This window comes from Mesoplodon mirus, assembly GCF_964341445.2.
Source record: "Mesoplodon mirus genome assembly, chromosome: 13".
NCBI classification, from domain to species: Eukaryota; Metazoa; Chordata; class Mammalia; order Artiodactyla; family Ziphiidae; genus Mesoplodon; species Mesoplodon mirus.
Window position 1 is genome coordinate 24,399,349 of NC_138989.1, and position 8,648 is coordinate 24,407,996.

The window sequence follows — 8,648 nt, forward strand, 5'->3', positions numbered from 1 at the left end:
GCAGGCACGTGCTTGCTTGTGAGAGGAACAGCGAGGAGACCAGTGTGTCTGGAGCCAGGCGAGGGAGGGAGGGTCAGAGAGAGAACCAGGGGCCAGGTCATGAGGGACCTTGTACCCCTCGGTGAGGGATTTGGATTCGCTCTGACTGAGACGGAAAGCCGTCAGAGGGAAAGCCGTCAGATGGAGCCCAGAGTAACATGAACCAACTGATGTCTAAAAAGACTCTCTCTGGCTGCTGAGACTGATCATGGGGAGGCAAAGGCGGGGAAGGGGGACCAACTGGAGGACAGAGAGAAGTGAGGTGGCCTGGATGGGGTAGTAGCAGAAGTGAAGGAGCACTTGACTTGCAGATACGGTTGAATGGACAGCCAGCAGGGCCTGCAGGTGGAGTGAATGTTGGGTGTGAGAGGAGGAGAGAGCCTGGGCTGCCTGCAGAAGCCTGGCCTGCATCCCCAGGAGTATGTGCTACCCTTTACTGAGGTGAGGGGGCTGGAGCACAGTAGGTCTGAAGGAAAATTCACCAGTTCTGTTTTTACGTTCTGCGAGTGAAGGTATCCACTTCAAATAACAGTAGATGTTTCAAAGAATAGGCTCCTCAAAGGAATAATAATAGCTAATGACATTTACATTGTGCTTTACAGTTGACAGTGTTCCCAGTCATGTTATCTTACTCTGTTTTCACGTCACCCACATAAGGGAGTGCATTTTCTTTCCATTTTGCAGGTAAGAAAGCTGAGATTCAGAAGGGTTCTGCACAAGAGAGCCAATTTTTGGATGCTACCACACAGAGACAACAGCCAGTCAGTCTTGAAGAGCAGCAGCCAACCAACAGAGAGATGGCCACTTCCCCATGGCCTCCCAGTCCCTGTCCACAGCCCCGCCACAGACAGGAGCAGGGGGGAAGTGGCAGAGGACAGACCGCCTTCCGCCACCCTCCACTCAGGCCACCAGGGCCATGGCCACATCTAGCTTCCCTGGGAGTGGAGGCCGAGAGCTTTGAAGGAGAGCTTGACCTGGACATTTTTTTTTTTTTTTTTTTGCGGTACGCGGGCCTCTCACTGCCGTGGCCCCTCCGCTGCGGAGCACAGGCTCCGGATGCACAGGCCCAGCGGCCATGGCCCACGGGCCCATGGGCCCACGCAGCACGCGGGATCCTCCCGGACCGGGGCATGAACCCGCGCCCCCTGCACTGGCAGGTGGACCCCCAACCACTGCTCCACCAGGGAAGCCCTGACCTGGACATTTTTGAGCTTTTTTTTTTTTTTGCGGTACGTGGGCCTCTCACTGTCGTGGCCTCTCCCATTGCGGAGCACAAGCTCCGGATGTGCAGGCTCAGCGGCCATGGCTCACGGGCCCAGCCGCTCCGCGGCATGTGGGATCTTCCCGGACCAGGGCACGAACCCGCGTCCCCTGCATCGGCAGGCGGACTCTCAACCACTGTGCCACCAGGGAAGCCCGACCTGGACATTTTTAAGTGAGTATTTTTATTCATATAAACATTTTAAATGAATCTGAAAAACCAGAAGGAGACTATTCTAATTTTTGAAAGTAGTTGAGAATCTATGGTGTCCGTCATTAAGCTACCCAGTGAGAAAGAGGGCTTAGACATGGTGTTACTAAGGGCAGTTACTGAAAGATATAAAAAAGGATTCGCATTTATATAGGATGCGATACTCCAATAAACCAGTTGCAAGTTCATTTTCTTCCACTCTTTTTCCATGCATCTTTTTAACATTGTTCAGATCTTACCACCTAGGCAATTTTATTCTCTCATAACCTGCTGTTTTCTCATAACCACTTTTTTTTTTTTTTGCGTTACGTGGGCCTCTCACTGTTGTGGCCTCTCCCGTTGCGGAGCACAGGCTCTGGACGTGCAGGCTCCGGACGCGCAGGCTCAGCAGCCATGGCTCACGGGCCCAGCCGCCCCGCGGCATGTGGGATCCTCCCAGACCGGGGCACGAACCCGTGTCCCCTGCATCGGCAGGCGGACTCCCAACCACTGCGCCACCAGGGAAGCCCTCATAACCACTTTTAATATAAACATTTCCCTCTGTGATATTGAACATTGTTGTAATCATTTTTAAGTGGCTGTATATTAACCAGCTATTTAGGCTGCTTTCATATTTTACGTACATCTTTGTGTCTTAAGCTCTTTAGTATCACTTTGTTAGATAGCTTCCTACAAGTAGAATTACTGGTTTAAAGGATATGAACATTTTTAGACTCTTGATAAATTCTAACAAATTATTTTCCAAAAAAGTTCTGCTATCAGTACAGGAAAGTAAGAGTGAGCCCTGGAGCCAAGATCTGCTGACTCTAAATCTCAGGCTTTTTATTCTGGGCTAGATATATGAACCTTGATTTTCTTATCTGTGAAATGGGGATGACTGCCCCAGTCACAGTCATGAGAATCAGAAAAACCGTGTGCTGAATAAATGGGAGGGAGTTACTATTTTAATGAGAGAAGATTTGTTATTTAAAGCTGGCTGCAGGGACTTCCCTGGTGGCGCAGTGCTTAAGAATCCACCTGCCAATGCAGGGGACCTGGGTTCGAGTCCTAGTCCAGGAAGATCCCACATGCCACGGAGCAACTAAGCCCATGCACCACAACTACTGAGCCTACGCTCTAGAGCCCACAAGCCACAGCTACTGAAGCCCATGTGCCTAGAGCCCATGCACCGCAATGAAGAGTAGTCCCTGCTCGCCACAACTAGAGAAAACCCGCATGCAGCTACGAAGACCCAGCGCAGCCAAAAATAAAATTAATTAATTAATTAAAAAATAAAAGCTGGCTACAGTGGTCCTCTTAGGAAAATGTCTTTGTTCAGACATTGGAGCATGGTCTGCCCCGACCAGCTCTTCTTCACTGTCTGATTGCTGGCTGACTTTTTCTAGCAGCTCCTACACAGTCTGAAATGGCCCTTTTCTCCCTCGATGACATAAGGCACTTGTCACTTTGTCAGCTGGTATTTGGACTTCAAGAGCAAGCTCGCCCACCTCCTCCCTTCTCTGAGCACCCCCCACCCCAGTTTCCTCCACACCCATCCCTACATCTCCGAGTCCTAAGCATGCTCCAGGGTCCTGCTCTAATGCCACCACCTTCTCAGACCTTCTCCAAACCATCATAGCATTTACTTTCCCTCCCCTCTCATATCACGTTCTCTCTTGTGGTTCAGACATTTGTTTATGTGTATGTCCCATGTCCTGTCCTGCTTTGTGTGTTTAAGCTCCTTGAGAGCAGGAATTCAGTCCTTCCTGGCACAGTCGCCCACTCAGAACATCTGTCAAATAAATCAGCAGCTGCTAAGTGCCAAGCACTGTTCAAGCTTTTGGGAATACAGAGACGAATTATCTTTGCACGAACCCCGTTTGCCGTGAAACCTGGCCTCATATGGGGAGATAGATCCATAAAGCATGATGTAAAAGTAATATGTGCAGAACAGGGAGCTGGCACAGAGGAGATGGCACACAGTGATGGGGCCCTGGGACCCACAGTCAGACAGTTCAGGATTCGGGTCTTAATTCTGCCACTGCACAGCTGTGTGACATGGGCAATTACTTGGCCTCTCTGGGCCTCAGTGAGATTAAACAGTACCTACTCCACAGAGTTCTTGATGTACGTGAGGCCCTGGCACAGTTCGTGGCACAAAGCAATGATGTGAGGATGAAAGTTGCCTCCTCCTGGAGTGGGCGGGGAAAACTTTGTAGACAAGGGGCCACTTGAGCTGAATAAGATGAATAAGAGTTCTTCAGGGAGACAGGAGATAAGGACTTTACAGGTGGAGGAAAGGACATGAAAAAGCAAATAGTTTATCATCATCCAGAGAAAAGCTTAAAAAAAAATAAACACAGGCCCTGCCACGTGTGGAGTTTGTGCTTCTCAATGTGGACACCAGGACATCCAGCAGGCTCAGGGCACAGATTCAGATTCGGAAGAGGAGAGAATCAGAAGAGAACGAATGCCCTTGAAGAAGGGAGAGGTGAGGACAGTCTCGCAGGTCCGTCCTCAGAGCCACAGGCCTCGGCCTCTGCCCAGTGTGGACTGGCCCCGGGTGGGGCACCAGGCTGAGTGCAGGCCACAGGCTTTTCCTGAAGCAAAAGTCAGTGATTTTCCTGTTGTGGCATCCACAGCGATACAAAAAGCTTTATTCAGAGGTGCCTACCTCCGCACTGCCTTGTCTTCAAAAGAGTCTTGTTTTCTTAGGACAGATTCATCTCTTAGATGAATGTCTGGCGTTTCCTTTCACATGGTTTAGCGAGAGATGCAGGTCCAGATAGACATTCTGCCCCCCTCACTCTCCCCAGTGAGCCTCAGGGTCCAACAGGCACCTCGGGAGATCCCAGAAGGGTCAGGCTGGTGGCCACGAAGAGAAGGGCAGAGGTGGGGTGTGTAAAGACTGGAGTCCTGGAGGCCTGCTGCCAGGTGCTGGGCAGCTGGCATGGTTATGGGAACTGGAGGGAACTGGCGGGGCTCTGGGGATAACTTGAGGGCGAGTCTGGCCTCACCACTCAACATAAGAGAGGGCACGCCTGTGGAATTTCTTCCTGCAAGGCAGTCAAGAGAACTGAAATTCTGAGGTCACTGCCAAAACTGGCAGCTCTCACTTCACCCCTGGTGCCTCTGAGCACAAGCCTTCGGGGAAAGCCAGGAAGAACGAGAGCAGACAAGAACAGGACTCAGTCACTGACCTCATTCCCCACTTCTCCCACTCCCACATCTGCCAGCTCCCCACCTACCCTCTTCCCTCTGTCCTGCCTCCTCTGCCTCTGAACCCAAAAGAGACATGAATGAAAACAAAATGACCAGAAAACTGGGCAGGCAGTTCTTGTTCTGGGCGCACTAGGCTGTCCTTTGTGTGGGCTCTGTAGTTCCTTAGAACGACCTTGTTTGGGGGACGTGGCATTGCACTCTGCAGGGATCAATGGATTGATCGGCAGACCAAGAAATCACAAGCTCTGGGTGTCGGATCCATTTTACTCACATAAACCGTGAGCTTATGTCCCATAGGCTGGGACCCGAATCTGGGGGAAATCTGAGCTCTGAAGCCAGGAGAGGCCCGCCCGGAGAAGCAGAAAGAGAAGCTGGTCTTGAGTGGTGGTTGGCAGACTCGGGCTCTACAGGAGCCAGCCTGCACCTGGTTTTGTACAGCCGCTGAGCCTTATATTTTTAAATGGTTGGGAAAAAACTCAAAGGAAGAATATTTTGTAACACATAAAAAGTATATGACATTCAAATTTCAGTGTCCATCAATGAAGGTTTGTTGGAACCGAGCCGTGTCTCTGCCTGGCTACTCCTGTACAGCAGAGTGGAACAGCTGTGACAGTGGCCACACGGCTCACAAAGCTGATGATGTTCACCCTCTAGCTCTTTACAGAAGAAGTTTGCCTGTCCCTGCTCTTGGGCATTTTTGTGCGGGTGTAGTCTGGTGGAGGAGATAATAATGTGGGCAAACTAAAAGGGAGCTTTCTGAGTGTTTCCTGATTTGCTTTACAGGTACCAGCCTGTGTAATCCTCACAGCAGCTGCGAGAAGAAGAGCTGCACCTGCCAGAGCCCACCCAGTTAGAAAGAGGTGGTGCTGGGATCTGCACCCGCTGGCCATCTCTGGAGACCACCATGAGACAGGGCCCCTGGTGACGGCCCGGGGAAGGGGCAGGTGCGGCGACGTGGAAGGTCGGAGGAGGGCAGAGGCAAAGAAGGCCATGGAAACAGTAAGACTCAGATGCACAGGGCTGTGAAGGAAGAGCCTTCCAGGTGGAGGGTGTTCCAGGGTAAAGGCTCAGGGCTGGGGCCAGGTGGGACTTGCTGAGAAGGGGAGGGTCTGAGTGTGGAGCCGAGAAGCAAGGACATGCCCCAGTGCAGGGTCGCAATGAAGACGCAGCTCTGGGCCTGGGTTCAGATCCTTACTGTACCACTCAAAGCCATGTGTTTGGGGCAAGTTGCTTAATTGTAATAACAGCACGTACCTCTTTGGGAGATTGGAGGGCAAACAGATTTATAAGTGTAAAGTGTTTAGAAGGGTGCCTGGCGCTTAGTACCATTGTTATTATGCTTATTGTTGTTAAGCAGAGGATGTGACTGCAGGTTGGCCCAAATAAAGGCCTGATATTTGAAAAACAAGAGCACAAGTGGGGGCTTGTGCTTGGGGCATCCCTAGTAGAAAGTGTGGGATTGGAGCAGGGAAATCCAGAGGAGGCAAGCTGCTGTGGAGAGTTTGTTTTGGGGACCCCCACAAGGCTCTGGAGAGAGAAAGGCAGAGACTAGAAACGGGGCCAGGGAAGGGGCCAGGGTTCCTTCACACCCAGAGGATGCACCGGATGTGTGTGATTCAGCCTTGTTACAACCTTCCAAGTCTGTGCTGTCGTCCCCACTTCACGGAGGGGAGGCCAAGGCTTGGAGAGTCGCCACAGCTGTAAAAGTCTCTCAGAAGCACCTCCTGAGACTGGCCACAGGCCCACAGGCCCCGCCCACTCCCGGCTGTCAGTGGTCATGTTTCTTTGTAACCATGTGTTCCGGAGTCCCTTGGTGCCACGGGACTTCCCTGTGGGTAATCACTGCCCTTGGGAGGTGAGGCCAGTGCTCCTGACTTGGCCCAGGCCATGGGGCAGTGGCTGGACAGGCTTCCTGGTGTGACAGGTCTGCCCAGAGCAAGCCGGCCAGGCTGCTGGTGGTGCCAGGAACACCTTCACTCAGCGGGGGCCTAGGGTGGCTCTGGAGCCGAGAGGGTCCGTCTCAGGATGAAGAGTGTGTTCACTCACTCAGCTCTCTGGGCACTCCCTCTGGCACTGACCCTGACTTCCTCTGTGGCTTTTTTCTGCTGCCCTGTGCTGGCCCCTGTCCTGGGGGACTGGGAGAGTAGAGAGCCTGCTCTGTGCCAGCCACAGTAGTGGGCATTTTCATGGGTATAGAGACACTGTTACTGGAACTTGGGAACAGAGGTTCTGGAGTCAGAGGACAGACCTGAGTTTGAATCCTGGCTCTACCCGTTCCTATGTGATGGGGGTGGGAGTCGGGTGCAGGAGGGCTGGGGTAGGGTGAAGGTGGGGGCAGGGCAGGGATGCTTCCACCTCTCAGCCTGTTTGCTCATCTGCAGGAGGGCGAGTAATGGAACCCACCTCACAGGCTGTGCTGAGAATGAGGCACAGAGCTTAGCTCAGGCCTTAGTCTTCACAGCCTGTTTTCCCGGTGAGGAAACCGAGGCTCAGAAATTTGCCCAGGGTTGTGGGTGGGCAGATGGTGGGGGCTGGACAGCCAGAGCTTAGGGCCTTCACCTTTGACCAGGACAAGAGGAGCCGCCCCGCCGTTATGCACCACGTTCTGCACAGCTTTTCTCCCCACGGCCCGAGGAGCCCGAGGAGACGCCAGGCAGGGGGCCAGGGGCCTCTGCTTGCTGCCCAGGCCTCAGTGAGTAGTGCTTGCTCTGTCGTCCCACTCCTGCCAGGTGACAGATACTGTGGATAGGTGCCTGCCTGTCCACAGACGTGACCGGGGCTTTTGTGGGGGCAGGACCGAGAATGTCTCCAATGAAGACCTTGGTTCAAGGCCTGGTTCTCTGCTTTAATGCCCGCTGGGTGTCCCCAGCTGGCAGATTCTGTAGTGGTCACAAGGCTGCCCGTCCATGGGGCCTCAGCATTCTGGGCCTGCCCTTTCCTCTGACACTCACCCCAAGGGGCCCAAAGCCTCCATCCCACACGCTCCACAGAGCCCAGCAACTTACCCAAGATTTCATGTAGATGCTTAGGGTTTAAAAAAAAAAAAAATCCAGCTGGGGGAAGTGTGGAAGGCGGGGGCAAAATAGCTGAAGGGGATTAAGAGGTAGAAACCTCCAGTTATAAAACAAGCCACAGGGATGTAATATACAGCTCAAGAAATATGGTCAATAATGTTGTGGTAACTTTTTATGGGGACAGGTGGTTATTAGACTTATCCTGGTGATAGTTTTTTTTTTTAAGACTTTTAAATTTATTTATTTATTTATTTATTTTTGGCTGTGTTGGGTCTTCATTGCTGCATGCGCATTTCTCTAGTTGCAGTGAGTGGGGGCTGCTCTTTGTTGCGGTGCGCGGGCTTCTCATTGTGGTGGCTTCTCTTGTTGCGGAGCACGGGCTCTAGGCGCATGGGCTTCAGTAGTTGTGGTGTGTGGGCTCAGCAGTTGTGGCTCGCAGGCTCTAGAGCGCAGGCTCAGTAGTTGTGGTGCATGGGCTTAGTTGCTCCGCGGCATGTGGGATCTTTCTGGACCAGGGCTCGAACCCACGTCCCCTGCATTGGCAGGCGGATTCTTAACCACTGTACCACCAGGGAAGCCCTGGTGATGGTTTCTTAATGTAGGCAAACCTCAAGTTATGCAGTACACCTGAAACTGACATAATGTATGTCAACTATATTTCAATGAAAAAAAAGACATCCAGCTCAGTCTTTGCCTTTAAGCCAGAACAATGTTATTACTAATATTAATGTGGGTCTAAATCATTTTGTGCTTTGTTTGCTCCTCCCGGTCTGTTTATTTTTCTCCCCTTTGTCACTTTTTTTCTTTTCTACCTGTTTGGAGCTTAAATGCTGTCTCTGTTAGTTCGGGATTTCCCTCGACACCCAGGCTGCCAACAGTCTGCCCGAGCCCTCGTGCTCTGACTCTTGCTCCCATTAGTTCTC

At 52.0% G+C, this 8,648-nt stretch overlaps 1 long non-coding RNA gene across 2 annotated transcripts in view; it reads left to right on the plus strand.

The window, feature by feature from the left end:
• The window catches only part of LOC309814538, a 34,739-nt gene that overhangs the window by 14,990 nt on the left and 11,101 nt on the right, over positions 1-8,648 (plus strand). The window contains exons 3-5 of one of the 2 annotated variants that reach the window (XR_014295722.1): positions 724-1,474; positions 5,495-5,710; positions 7,281-7,403. This is a non-coding gene — a long non-coding RNA (uncharacterized lncRNA). The remainder of the gene's footprint in view (positions 1-723; positions 1,475-5,494; positions 5,711-7,280; positions 7,404-8,648) is intronic. The other variant, XR_014295723.1, reaches the window with a different exon arrangement.